This window comes from Pteropus vampyrus, unplaced genomic scaffold (assembly GCF_000151845.1).
Source record: "Pteropus vampyrus isolate Shadow unplaced genomic scaffold, Pvam_2.0 Scaffold620, whole genome shotgun sequence".
NCBI lineage: Eukaryota > Metazoa > Chordata > Mammalia > Chiroptera > Pteropodidae > Pteropus > Pteropus vampyrus.
This window is the reverse complement of record NW_011889401.1, coordinates 1974-15746: the sequence shown is the minus strand read 5'-3', so window position 1 is coordinate 15746 and position 13773 is coordinate 1974. Positions and strand designations below refer to the sequence as shown.

General features: G+C 40.5%; 2 pseudogenes; one reads left to right on the top strand and one right to left on the bottom strand.

Annotated features, from left to right (window-relative positions):
• The first annotated feature begins 2826 nt into the window (after window positions 1–2826).
• Window positions 2827–2945, top strand: LOC111733703 (annotated as a pseudogene).
• A 5998-nt stretch (window positions 2946–8943) lies between these two features.
• On the bottom strand, window positions 8944–9062 carry LOC111733712 (annotated as a pseudogene).
• Between the last annotated feature and the right edge of the window lie 4711 nt (window positions 9063–13773).

Here is a 13773-nt window from a genome sequence, read left to right as displayed (position 1 = left end):
TGCTGCTTTCCTGACCTGGCACCTACTCTCATGCCCAAGGCCAGCACCTCAGCTTTCCTTTGGGAACTAATCTCACCTTCTGCCAGTTCAAACAGCTCCAGAGGGCTGACACTACATCTAGTCATCCCCATGTTCCCTTGATGGCTTCAAGGATAAGAATGGTACCCAAGCCAGGCCAAAGGCATTTAAAGGCATGACTTTTCACAGAACCCAGGGGAAGGAGAAACCGTCCCCGGTAGAATGGACAGTGAGTGGGCATCAGCCTGGAATGGCTGGAGGCCCCCATACAGCTAGAGAGACTGTGCCTGTGAGGGGGGCCACCTATAGGCACTTAGGAGGACAGAGGGCTAGAGAGGGACCAGGTCACAGTGCTAGAGTGTGAGGACCTGAACTTTCCAGGCCCAAACCTACTCTTAAACTTGCCTCTTGCAAGTATTAGTTTATTTCTACCATTTAAAATAATTATTAACTTGTCTTACTTCAGTAAGTATGTTCTGTTCCTTGGAATCAGAAGTCCTCGCTGACACAGCAGAATCAGTAATCCCCGGGACTCCCTCTGCAAGGAGTCATCACTGGGTGGGGCCCGGCTGGGGGAGCTGAGGACACTGGATGGGGTCGGGTCTCAGGGGAGCTGCTGAACAGCCCTGTCCCTCTTCTTTCCTTGTCCTGGGAGAAGGAAACCCTAGAACAATGAGAGGAGAACATGCAGGGGGAAGAGGTCCCTGGATGACTAATTGATTTGTTTGTATTTTTATTAAGGTCCATTTAATTAATATGTATTTTTACCAGGAAATCACCCATTTCAATGTGATAGGTTTATCTTATTTTACTTTTAATTTATCTTTCTAGAATTTTTACAATGAATGAACATATATTGATTCATTATTATTCACTAAAGTCTGTATTTTGTTCAGGTTCCTGCATTCTGGCTCAGCCTCAGTGCTGGGTGCTCAGTGCCTTGATCTGTTAAAGCCCTCACCTACCAACCAGAGAGGTTAGTGCTGACAGCTGGGGTACACAGTGACTGAATTGGGGTATTATGATAGAGAATAAGACCAGGAGAGAAACAGGCCTGATAGAGACTTTATTCTCTAGGCTGCAGGAACCCATAGGTAGTTCTATGCATGGGAAGTGAAAGGATTAGACCCCTAATTTAGAAAGATCAAGCTGGTTCAGTGTGGAGGTTGGACTGGACGAGAGAAGGACAGGGAGCAGGAAGACCAGTGAGAAGGCTGGCCTGAGCTGAGGCAGGGACCGTGAGTGTGGAGAGGAGCAGGGGTATGAAGACCAGAGAGGGGTGTGGTTAGTGCTGTCCTGAGGAGAAAGCTGGCACAGATGCCAGTTAGCACTTAGGGGGACTTTGGCTACTTGGACACCAATAGGAGAGGTGATTCTGCAAAAAGGATACTATTTGCTAAATTCTTGATTTATTTGTCTTTGAAAGGCAGACGAAGGACTAAGAAGGGAAGAGGGAGGAAAAATGAGTACCAATCATGTCTTGGGCAGGAGCTACCGAGCACCACTTCACTGAACCCTCACAGCCCCCTGACAGGGAGCGATTATCCCCATCTTGCATACAAGGGAACTGAGTTTCCATTTCTTTGCCTGAAGTCACACAGCTAGGAGGTGGTGGGGCAAGACATTCCCCCACAAGGGGCTCAGGCACTCCCCATCAAGGAAACTGCCACCCTAGGCTCCATAGTGAGCAGCCAGGAAGCTCTTGTCAGTTGAGACCTCAAAGGAAGGGCACATGAGCAGAAGCAGGCCAGTGCTCTGGACAGAAAAAGAACAGACTTTAAAAGGCTGGAGGACAGCAGGGAGTAGAGGTGGGGAAGTCATTCTTATAGGAATCTGGTGCTGGTTATATTCCAGTGAGAGGGCGGGCCACCTTCTCCCTCCCCACCCGTTCCCATCCCTAGCTTCCCCACTACAAAAACCAGCTTGGGTAAGTACATGACAAACTGGACCATTACATTGCGTGCAGATTTTTTTCAAGAATGACTAAGAATGAACCCTAAGCTGCAAGGACATTTTAGATCACTCTTTTTGTCAAGGATCCTGTGTTAGTGTAGGATCCTAGATTCAGAACTGTGTCAGAATCAGTCTTCAGTTTAAATACCTGTAAAATGAAGAAAATACATTTCCTGCCTCATTTGGCAAATGGAAGCAATACAGTAGATGAGGCATTGAAGAGCCTAAAACAGGATTTATTTCAGAGTGAGCTTAGTACCAAGAATCTGGATTCTTATGGAATGGGCAGAGCCCTTAAGTCAGGGAACACTCTTCTCTGCTGCCATCTGGTGTGCATTTTCAGAATAACACCAAAAAGAATGTCATGATGAAAAACTACTCTCTGTTGCCATCTGGTGTGTATTTGGGGAATAGTACCCAGTGCGGGGCATAAAGTTATTTGTGATCCTCTGCTGCCATCTCGCGTTAATTTTTGTAATAACATCTGAGTATACATCATCCAGTGTAGGTCATCATGAATAAGCAGTCTCTGCTGCCATCTGGTGGGAAATCTGGGAATAACAGAGTGCGGATCATGAAAAGTTATTTCGGCCGCTTTTCGTGTTCATTGTGAAAATGACAACCAGGGCATGTCGTTATGAAAAGTTATTCTCTGCTGCCATCTCGTGAGTATTTTGAAAATAACACCCAAGTGTATGTCATCATAAAGATTTTTTTTCTGCTGCCATCTGGTAGGCATTTTGGGAATGACACCCGAGTGTCAGTCATCATGAAAATTTAATTTCTGCGCCCATCTCGTGTGCATCTTGGAAAAACACCAGAGTGTATATAATAAAAAGGTTATTTTTTTTCCTTGTCTACGGCTATGTCACCCTGAACAAGCCAGATCCGTTCTGATCTCAGAAGCTAAGCACGGTTGGGCCTGGTTAGTACTTGGATGGGAGACCACCTAGGAAGACCAGGTGTTGTAGGTGTCAAATATAAAAAATAAGGAATTGTAAAGTGACAAGGTCTTTGCAATCAGTGAGGTCAACCAAAGTAGACGTCATAAAACTTTATATTTTATATAAAGTTTTTTTTTTTCTCTGCTGCCATCTGATTGGCATTTTGGGAATAATACCAAGTGCATGACATGGGAAGTTATTTCTGCTGCTATCTCATGAGCTTTTGTAAATAAACAAATGAGCCTGTATTATGATGTTTTTCTCTGCTGCCATTTTGTGTGCATCTTGTGAAAAACATGGGAGTGCATACCATAAAGTTATTTTCTGCTGCCATCTCGTGAGGATTTTGAAACTAACACCCAGGTGTATATCATAATAAAAATTTATTTTCTTCTGTCATCTGTTAGGTATTTTGAGAATAACACCTAAGTGTAGATAATCATGAATAGTCATCCTCTGCTGACATCTGGTGGGCATTTTAATAACATCGTAGTGTTTGTCATCATGAATATTCATTCGTTGCTGCCATCTGGTAATCATTTGGGGAATAACACGAAGAACATGTCAGAAAAAGTTATTTCTACTGCTATCTCATGAGCATTTTGAAAATAAAATCAAGGGCCTGTTATGAAGTTTTAATCACTGCCATTTTGTGTGTATCTTTGGAAAAAAAAAAGAGTGCATGTTATTAAGTTATTTTCTGCTGCTATCTCGTGGGCATTTTGAAAATAACACCCTAGTGCTTATCATCCAAATTTATTTTCTTCTGCCTTCTGGTGGGCATTTGAGAAAAACACTGCAGTGCATGCCATAAAATGTTAATTCCGCTACTATGAAGTGTGCATTTTGAAAATAACATCCAAGGACATGTCGTTATGAAAGGTTTTTTGTTGGCTACTATTGCATGTGCATCGGCAGAGAAACACAGTAGTGCATTTTACGAAAAATCATATCTGCTGCCATCTCGTGGGCATTTTAATAATATCACGTGAGTGTATGTACATGTAAAGTTTTTTCCGCTGCCATATGGTGGGCATTTTAGGAATGTCACTGGAGTGTAGATCATCATAAAAATTCATTTTTTGTCTGCATCTTTGTGCATCTTGGGAATGACACAAGAGTGTAAATAATAAAAAGATATTGTCTACTGCCATCTAGTGTCATCATGAACATTCATTATCTGTGCCTCCTGGAGGACAGTTTGGAAAAACTCCACTGTACATGTCTAGAAAAGTTATTGTTGCTATCTTGTTTGCATTTAAAAAATAATGTCCCAGGGTATGTCGTTATTAGTTTTTTCTCTGCTGCCATTTCAAGTGACTCGGGAATAAAATCAGAGTGCACATCATAAAAAATTGTTCTGTACGTCCATCTCTTGGACATTTTGTAAACAACACCCAGGTTTGTGTCTTTATAAAAATTTATTTTCTGCTGTCATTTTGTGGGCATTTTGAAAATAACATGCAAGTATATTGCAATATAAAACGTTTTCTGCTGCCATCTGGTGGGTATTTGGGAACAACACAATAGTGCATGTCGTGTAAAGTTGTTTCTGCTACTATTTCATTTGCATTTAAAAAATAGCACCCCAGGTTATGTCGTTAGAAATTTTTTCTCTGCTGCCATTTTGTTTAAATCTTGGGAATAACACAGGAGTGCATGTCATGAAAATTGTCCTCTGCTGCCTTCCTGTGGGCATTTTGAAAATTACATCCAGTTGTATGTCATCAAAAACTCTATTTTCTTATGCCATCTAGTGGGAAATTTTGGAATAAAACCTTAGCATAGGTCTTCATGAAAATTCTTTTTCTGTCCCAATCTTACTTATGTGCATCTTGGAAATTACACAGGAGTGTAAGTAAGAAAGTTATTCTCTGTTGCCATCTGATGTGTATTTTAGGAATAACACCCAATGTTATCATCATTAATATTTATTCTCTGCTGCCATCTGGTGGGCATTTTGTGAAGCAGACCACTGCACATATTTTAGAGAATAATTTCAGCTGCTATCTCATGTGTATTTTGAAAATGATATCGAAGAGCATGCTGTTATGAAAAATTGTTGTCTGTGGCCATTTCGTGGTCATCTTGGGAAAAACACAGAAGCGCATGTCATGAAAAATTATTTTCTGCCATATCATGCCATTTCGTGAATAACAAGCTAGTGTATGTCATCATAAAAATTTATTTCCTGCTGCCATCTTGTGGGCATTTTGGGACTATTACCCCTATGTATGCCATCATGAAAATATATTTTCTGCTCTCATCTACTGTGCATCTTGCAATAACGTCAGAATAAAAAGTTATTTTCTGCTGCCATCTGGTGGGCATTTTAGGAATAACAGCCAAGTTAAGGTCATCATGAATATTCATTGTTGCGATCTGGTCTGCATTTTGGGAGTGACACGACAGTGCATGTCATGAAAACTTATTTCTGCTGCTGTCTCATGTACATTTAAAAAATAGCACTGAAGGGCATATTGTTATGAATGTTTTATCTTCTCCCATTTTGTGTGAACATTGGGAATAATGCAGGAGTGCATTTAATGAAAAATTATTCTCTGCTGCCATCTCGTGGGCATTTTGAAAATAACACCCATGTGTATGTCATCAGAAAAATTTATTTTCTGCTGCCAACTCTTGGGCATTTTAGGAATAGCATTGGAGTGTTGGTCATCATGAAAATTCATTTTCTTCCACCTTGTAATGTGCATCTTGGGAATGACACCGGAATTCAATTAAGAAAAAGTTATTTTCTGCTGCCATCTGGTAGGCATTTTGGGAATAACACTCAAGTGTATGTCATCAGAGAAAGTATTCTGTGCGGTAGTCATGGACATCTCTCGAGTAACACTTGAATGTATGTTATCATGAAAAATTATTATTTGTTGCCATCAGTGTGTTTCCTGGGAATAACTTCTGGGTATATGTCATCATGAGAAGTTATTTTTTTGCTGACATTTTGTTTTCATCTTTGGCATAACACCTTAGTGGGGGTCACCAGGAAATACTCTTTTCTCCCTCCATCTAGTTTGCAACTTGGGAATAACACTTGAGTAGAGATGACCATATGAGCACTTTTGTGCTGCCGTCTAGTGTGCAAATTGGAAATAGTACCAGGTGGACATCACAGGACAAGGTTTTTCCATCTGCCATTTAGTATGTATCTTGGGAATAACACCCGAGTGGAGATCACCAGGAAATCTCTTCTGTCTCCAAAGGCTTCTGAGCCAATAAAGAATGTGTCAGACCCAAAGCCAGGACCCAGGTGCAGTCCTATGTGCCCTGGAAGCTGTTCCTGGAATGTGGAGTCCTCGAGGTGAAACCTGGCCAAAGTTTGGCACACCCTGAATTAAGTGACTTCTCACCTGCCTCTTACCTATGCATGCCTTATGCCTCCCTCACCTTTTTGTTCCTTCCCTTCCCGAGGCTCAGTTTTTAACTAATAGTGTGCTTAGAGAGCCACCATAAGTCACCAATTTGTTGGGAGTGGGGCATACACCAAATAAATATTTTGCATGAAAAGAAGCAGCACAGAAAGACCAGACCAATAGGAACCCAGGTCTGAGAGCAGAAATCTTGGGTATAAAAAGACCGTAGAGAAGCCTGCAGGATCCAGACTGCAGCCCCCAAAGAGAGCTTGGGATGCAGTGGGTGTTGGGATCTCAGACTCTGGCCTGGGTGGTGGGGCTGAAGGGTCCTTTGGGACTCCAATCTGAGTGTAGCATTTGCAAGAGGCACTGAACTTCATGCTTCTTGGGCAGGTTTTACATCCTTTTAATCTAATATCTGGTAAAGATATTACCAGATATTACCCGGAATCTGGGATCCTGGGTTTGCGGTCCAGTGTCAAGCCTCTTGCATCTGCATCCTGGGTACTGTACCTGGGTTTGGATTGGGCCATAGCTTTGGATCCAGGTTCTATGGTCTGCTGCAGGGTCCAGGTCTTGTGGTATGGTGTCTGTCTTTGCATGGGTGATCCACTTTGGTGTCCAGGTTCCAGGATCTGTATCTGGGGTCCCGATTCTGGCTATGGCATCTGATCTTTGTCAGCTAATGGTCATTGTCTTGAGTTAATCAACAATGTGGCGCAGTGAAGGTGGTGGATAGTTTATTGAGTATAAATAGCTGAATTGTGATACAGCACAGCTGTGAGAACAGCAAAGCTGTGGAGCAGCTCAATAGAGCTTCAGGTCAGTTATGAAGCATCATGGCTGTGGAAAAGCACGGCTGTAAGGAGGGCCCAAAGCGAGGTGACTCTGGGGCCTGTTCCCTCTAAAGCGAGAGCTCTGCTCTACAAGCTCCGATGTCGTCAGGTGCTTTGTTCTGCTCTCGCAAGACAACTTCAGCATCACTCCTGGAGACAGGAGGCAGGTCAGTGAAAGCTTCCCCCCGAAGTGTGGTTTACATGAAGTACCCCTTTGTCAAAGTGGCTGCCAGACTCTTTTTTAAAATTGGAGCCCAGGTAGGCACCAGGAACCCTTCTTAGTAGGCAGTTTTCTTTCTCAGAGTTTACATGTCATGTGGTATATGAGGGGCACAGGGGCTCCTGAGGTTGGGGGCTAGGGTTACACCCTCATGAGATAGATGTCTCAGTTTTTGCTCCAGGCAGCTTGAAGGGTAGTTACTTCATTCAGCATATGGGCAAGAACAGACCTGGAGTGGATTTCTCCTACATCCCAGATGCAGCCAGAATTTGAAGATTAAAGAGGGTGCCCAGAAAATGAGGTAGTAGAGAGTCAGTAAGATCTCCATCCCCATTTAGCCCAATGTGTGAAGAGTAGAACAGGTCCTTTGGGGACCAGTAAGTAGAGGCCTGGAGGTGAAATTCTGCACCGTCTTCCTCCATGTGAGAGGAGCAAAGTGGGTGCCTGGTGTGGATGTAAAAAACTTTTAAACCTGTAGAGAACATATATGAGAGTTTATTTGAGTAAAACTGACGACGTCTGCTACAGATCAAGATCTCAGATGCTATAGGGAATCAATTTTCCCACTCTTTTAAGGCATTTGTGATTATGGAAAGCAGATAGGAAAGATTACATGTATGTGGTGAAGAGCGAGGCAGGATGGATACAGAATAGCAAGATTGTGTGCCCTCCAAGGGTGAATAATACCTTCAAGGGGTTTTACTGTTGTTATTTGAAAGCTGTGTTTATGTAGTTGCAGAACACCAATGGACAGGAGTTCCTTAAACGTTTTACTGAAGAAGCAGTAGATCTGGGGTTGTGACTTTATAGTTATTTCTGCTGCTATCTCGTGTGCATTTGAAAATTAACACCCCAGGGTGTGTCATTTAATTTTCTTCTCTGCTGCCAGATTGTGTGAATCTTGGGAATAACACAGCAGTGTAGCTCATGAAAAGTTGTTCTCCGCTGCCATCTCATGGACATTTTTAAAATAACACCCAGGTGCATATCATCTAAAAATTTACTTTCTGCTGCCATCTGCTTGTCATTTGTGAATAGCACTGGAGTGTAGGACATTATGAAAAACAATTTTCTTCCCGCATCTTGTGTACATCTAGGGAATTTGACCAGTGTATTAAAAAACTTATTCTCTGCTGCTATCCAGTGGGCAAGTTGGGAATAACAACGAGTGTCGTGAAAAGTTACTCCTGCTTTTATGTGTTCTCTGAAAATAAACTCAAGGGCATGACATTATGAAGAATTGTTTTCTGCTGCCATTTAGTGTGCATTTTGGGAAAGAAACAGGATTGCATGTCACGAAAAATTATTTTGTGCTGCCTTCTCGTGGGCATTTTTGAAAATAACACTCAAGTATATGTCATCATAAAAATTTATTTTCTGCTGCCATCCTGCGGAATTTTTTGGAATAACACCCAAGTGTATGCCAACCTGAAAATTATATTTTTCTCTCATCTATTCTGCATCTTGGAATAATAACAGAGTGTAAGTAATTAAACATATTTCTCTGCTGCCATGTGTTGGGTATTATTGGGACTAACGCCACACCGTAAGTAATCAGAAGTTTTTTCTGCGGCTATCAATGGTCTTTTTTTTTTTTTTTATGTCCACAGCACCCAGTCTTCCTAGTTGGTCTCCCATCCAAGTACTAACCAGGCCCAAACCTGATTAGCTTCCGAGATCAGATGAGATCAGGCATGTGCAGGGTGGCATGGCCATAGACCAATCGACGGACTTTTAAGTAATAACTCCCTAGTGTTTGTCATTATTAATATTCATTCCTTGTAGCCAAGTTGTGGGCATTTTGAGAATAACACCAGATTGCATAACATGAAACTTATTTCTTGTGGTATCGCTTGTGTATTTAAAAAATAACACCCAATGGCATGTTGTTATGTAAGTTTTCTCTGCTCTTATTTCATGTAAACCTTGGGTACAAAGCAGTGCAAGTCATAAAAATTGTTTTCTGCTGCCATCTCGTGGGTATTTAAATATTATACCAGGTGTATGTCATCATAAAACAATTTTCTGTTGCCGTCTGGTGGGCATTTTGAGATATAACCTTAGTGCAGGTCATCATGAAAATTTATTTTCTGCCTGAATCTGGTGTTCATCCTGGAAATGATTCAAGAATACAAAAGTTATTCTCTGGTGCCATCTGGTGGGTATTTTAGGAATAAACTCTAGTGTTGTCATCATGAATATTCATTCTCGGATGCCTCTGGTGGGCGATTTCGGACAGCTGCCATCAGGTATGCATTTTGGGAAGGCCACAGCACATTATGAAGAATAATTTTAGGTGCTATCTTATACATTTTGCAAATAATACCTAAGGGCATGTCGTTATGAAAAGTTGCTGTCCGCTGCCATTTTGGTGCATCTTGGGAAAAATACAAAAATGCATGTCATGAAAAATTGTTCTCTGGTGCCATCTCGTGGGAATTTCAAAAATAACAAGCAAGTGTATGCCATTATAAAAACTTATTATCTGCCGCCGTTCTGTGGGCAATTTGGAAACAACACCCCAGTGTATGCCATCATGAAAATACATTTTCATCTCTCATCTACTGTGGATCTTGAAATAACACCAGCGTGTAAGTAATTAAATATTATTCTCTGCTGCCCTCTGGTGGACATTTTAGGAATAACACTGTATTGTTTGTCATCATGAATGTTCATCCTCTGCTGCCATGCAGTGGGCATTTTGGGAATAACATCCAAGTGTATGGCATCATGAAATTTTATTTTCTGCCCTCATCTACTGTGAATCTTGTAAATAACATCAGAGTGTAAGTAAAAAAAGTTATTTTGTGCTGCCATCTTTTGTGTGTTTAGGGAATAAAACCAAGTGTATGCTTAAAAATTTATTTCCTGCTGCCATTTTGTGGGCATTTCAGGAATAATGTCTTAAATATTTGTTCCCTTCTGCCATCTGGTCTGTATTTTGTGAGTAGCACCACAGTGCACGCCTTGAAAACTTATTTCTACTGCTATCTCATGTGCATTTAAAAAATGTCACTAAGGGTCTTTCATTATGAAAAGTTTTCTTTGCCACCATTTCTTGAACGTTTTGGGAATAGCACAGGTTGCAAGTCATGAAAGTTATACTCTGCTGCCATCTCGTGGGCACTTTGAAAATAATACCTTAGTTTATGTCGTCATAATTTTTTTCCTGCTACTATCTGGTGGGCATTTGGGGCATAACACAACAGTGCATGTCATGAAGTTATTTCTGCTACTATTTCGTGTGTATTTAAGAAATAAATATGGATATGTTGTTATAAATGTTTACTCTGCTTCCATTTTGCGTGAATCTTAGGAATAAAACAGGAGTGTATGTCATGCAAAATTGTTCTCTGCTGTCATCTCATGGGCAATTTTGGGAATAGTACCTGAATGTAGGTTATCAAGTGTAGGTGGTCATGAATATTCATTCTCTGCCGCCATCTGGTGGGCAATTTTGGTAATGGCAGAGTTTAGGTCATGAAATGTTATTCGTTATCCTATGCTGCCATCTCGTGTGCATTTTGGGAATAACACTTGAATATAGGTCATCACGTGTAGGTCGTTATGAATATTCATTCTCTGCTGCCATCTGGTGGGCTATTTTGGGAATAGCACCAGAGTTTAGGTCATGAAATGTTATTCATTATCCTCTACTGCCATCTCATGTGCATTTTTGGAATAACACCTGAATATAGGTCAAGTGTAGGTCGTTATGAATATTCATTCTCTGCTGCCATCTCGTGGGTATTTTGAAAATAACACCCAAGTGTATGTCATCATTAAAATTATTTCCTGCTGCCATCTGGTGGGCATTCTGGGAATAACACCACAGTGTATGAAATAAAAAGTTACTCTTTGCTGGCATCTGTTGGACATTTCGGGAATAAAACCTGATGTAGGTCACTGTAAATATTCGTTATCTGCCTTCATCTATTGTGCATCTTGAGAATGACACAAGTGCAATAAAATTTATTATTGCTGCCATCTGGTGGGCATTTGGGGAATAACACCACAGTGTACATCACTAAAACTTGTTTCTGCTGCTTTATTTAGTATGCATTAAAAAAATAACACCCCAGTGTATGTCATTATGAAATTTTCTCTGCTGCTATTTGATGTGAATCTTGGGAATAACACAGAAGAGCATGTCATGAAAAGTTATACTCTGCTGCCATCTGGTGGGCATTTTGGGAATAACACCAGAGTGTAGGTAGTCATGAATATTTTTCTCCCTTTATCTCATAGGCATCTTAGGAATGATAGCAGAGTGTACGTAATAAAGATTTTCTTGTGGCTATCTGGTGGGCATTTTGGGAATAACATCACAACGCATGCCATAAAATGTTATTTCTGCAACTATCTTACACGCATTCTGAAAATAACACCCTAGGGAATGTTATGAAAACTTTTGTCTGCTGCTATTTCATGTGCATCTTGGGAAACACAGGAAAGTTAGTCATGAAAAATATTCTCTGCTGACATTTGATGGGTATTTTGAAGATAACACATCAGTGCATATCAAAATTTCTTAATGCTGCCATCTGATGGGCATTTTGAAGATAACACCCAAATGTATCTCATCATAAAATTTACCTGGTGTAAATTTTTGGGAATAAAATCTGAGTGTAGTTGAGATACAAATTTGTTTTCTGCACCCATCTTGTGTGCATCTCTACAATTATACCAGATTTTAAGAAAAAGTCATTCTCTGCTGCCATCTGGTAAGCATGTTAAGAATAATACCAGGGTTTTGTCATCATGAATATTCATTCTCTGCTGCCATTTGGTGAGCATTTTGGGAATAACATCAGAGCATAAGTAATAAAAAAATTTACTCTCCTGTTATCTGGTGTTAGGAAATAACAGTAGATGGTAAGTAATCAAAAGTTATTTTTTGCTGTCTTCTGTTGGGCACTTAAGGATTAAACTGCCATTGTTTGTCATGAATATTTATCCTTTGCTGCCATCCTGTGGGAATTTTGGGAATAACACCACAAGGCATAGCATGAAAACACAGTTCTGCGTAATTTTGTGTGCACTTATAAAATAACACCCAAGGGCATACTGTTTTGAAATTTTTCTCTGCTCTCATTTTGTATGAATTCTGGGGATAACACAGGAATGCAGGTCACGAAAATGTTCTTTTGCTGTCTCATGTGCATTTAGAAAATAACACCCAAGAGCCCCTTTTCTTGATATTTTTCTTTGCTCCCACTTTGTGTGAAACTTGGGAATAACACAGGAATGCATGTCATGAAAGTTATCATTGTAGGCATTTTGAAAGTTTCATCTAGTTGTCTGTCATCAAAAAACTTGTTTTCTCATACCATCTAGTGGGTATTTTGGGGATAAAAGCTTAGTGTAGGTTAGCATGAAAATTCATCTTCTGCCTCAGTCTTGCATACAATCTTGGGGGGAATTATACAACAGTGTAAGTAAAAAAGTTATTCTCTGCTGCCATCTGGTGGGCATTTTGCGAAGATCACAGCACATGTCATAAAGAATAACTTCAGCTGCTATCTGGTGTGGCTTTTGAAAAGGATACCCAAGGGCATGTCGTTGTGAAAAGTTACAGTCCGTGGCCATTTCATGTGCATCTTGGGGAAAATCAGGGAAGTGCATGTAACGAAAAACTATCTTCTGCTACCACCTCAGGCCATATAGAAAATTACAAACTAGTGTATGTCATCATAAAAAGTAATTTTATGCTGCCATCCTGTGGGCATTTTTTGGAATAACACCCCAGTGTGTGCCATCATGATAATATATTTTCTGCTCTCATCTACTTTGCATTTCGGAATAACTTCAGCGTGGATGTAATAAAAACAGCTAGTATCTACTGCCATCTGGTGGGCATTTTAGGAAGAACACCCGACTGTAGGTCACCGTCAACATTCATTCTCTGCTGCTATCTGGACGGTATTTTGGGAGTAACAGCACAGTGCATGTCATGAAAACTTATTTCTACTACTGTCTCATGTGCATATAAAAAAATAACTGAAAGGCATGTTGTTTAGAATTTTTTGTCTTCCAATTTGTGTGAATATTGGGAATAACGCTGGACTGCATTTCATGAAAAATTATTCTCTGCTGCCATCTCGTGGACATTTTAAAAATAGCACCCTGGTGTATGTCATTAGAAAAATTTATCTTCTGCCGCCATCTTGTGGGCATTTTAAAAATAACATTGGAGCGTCGGGCATCATGAAAATTCATTTTCTGCCACCATGTATTGTGCATCTTGGGTATAACATTAGAGTACAATTAAGAAAAAGGCATTTTCTGCCACCTGGTGGACGTTTTTGGAATAACATCCAGGTGTACATCCTCAGAAAAAGTTATTCTGTGCTTTCATCCTGGGCATCCTTGAGTAACACATGAATGTATGTTATCATGAAAAGTTATTATTTGTTGCCAACCAGTGTGTA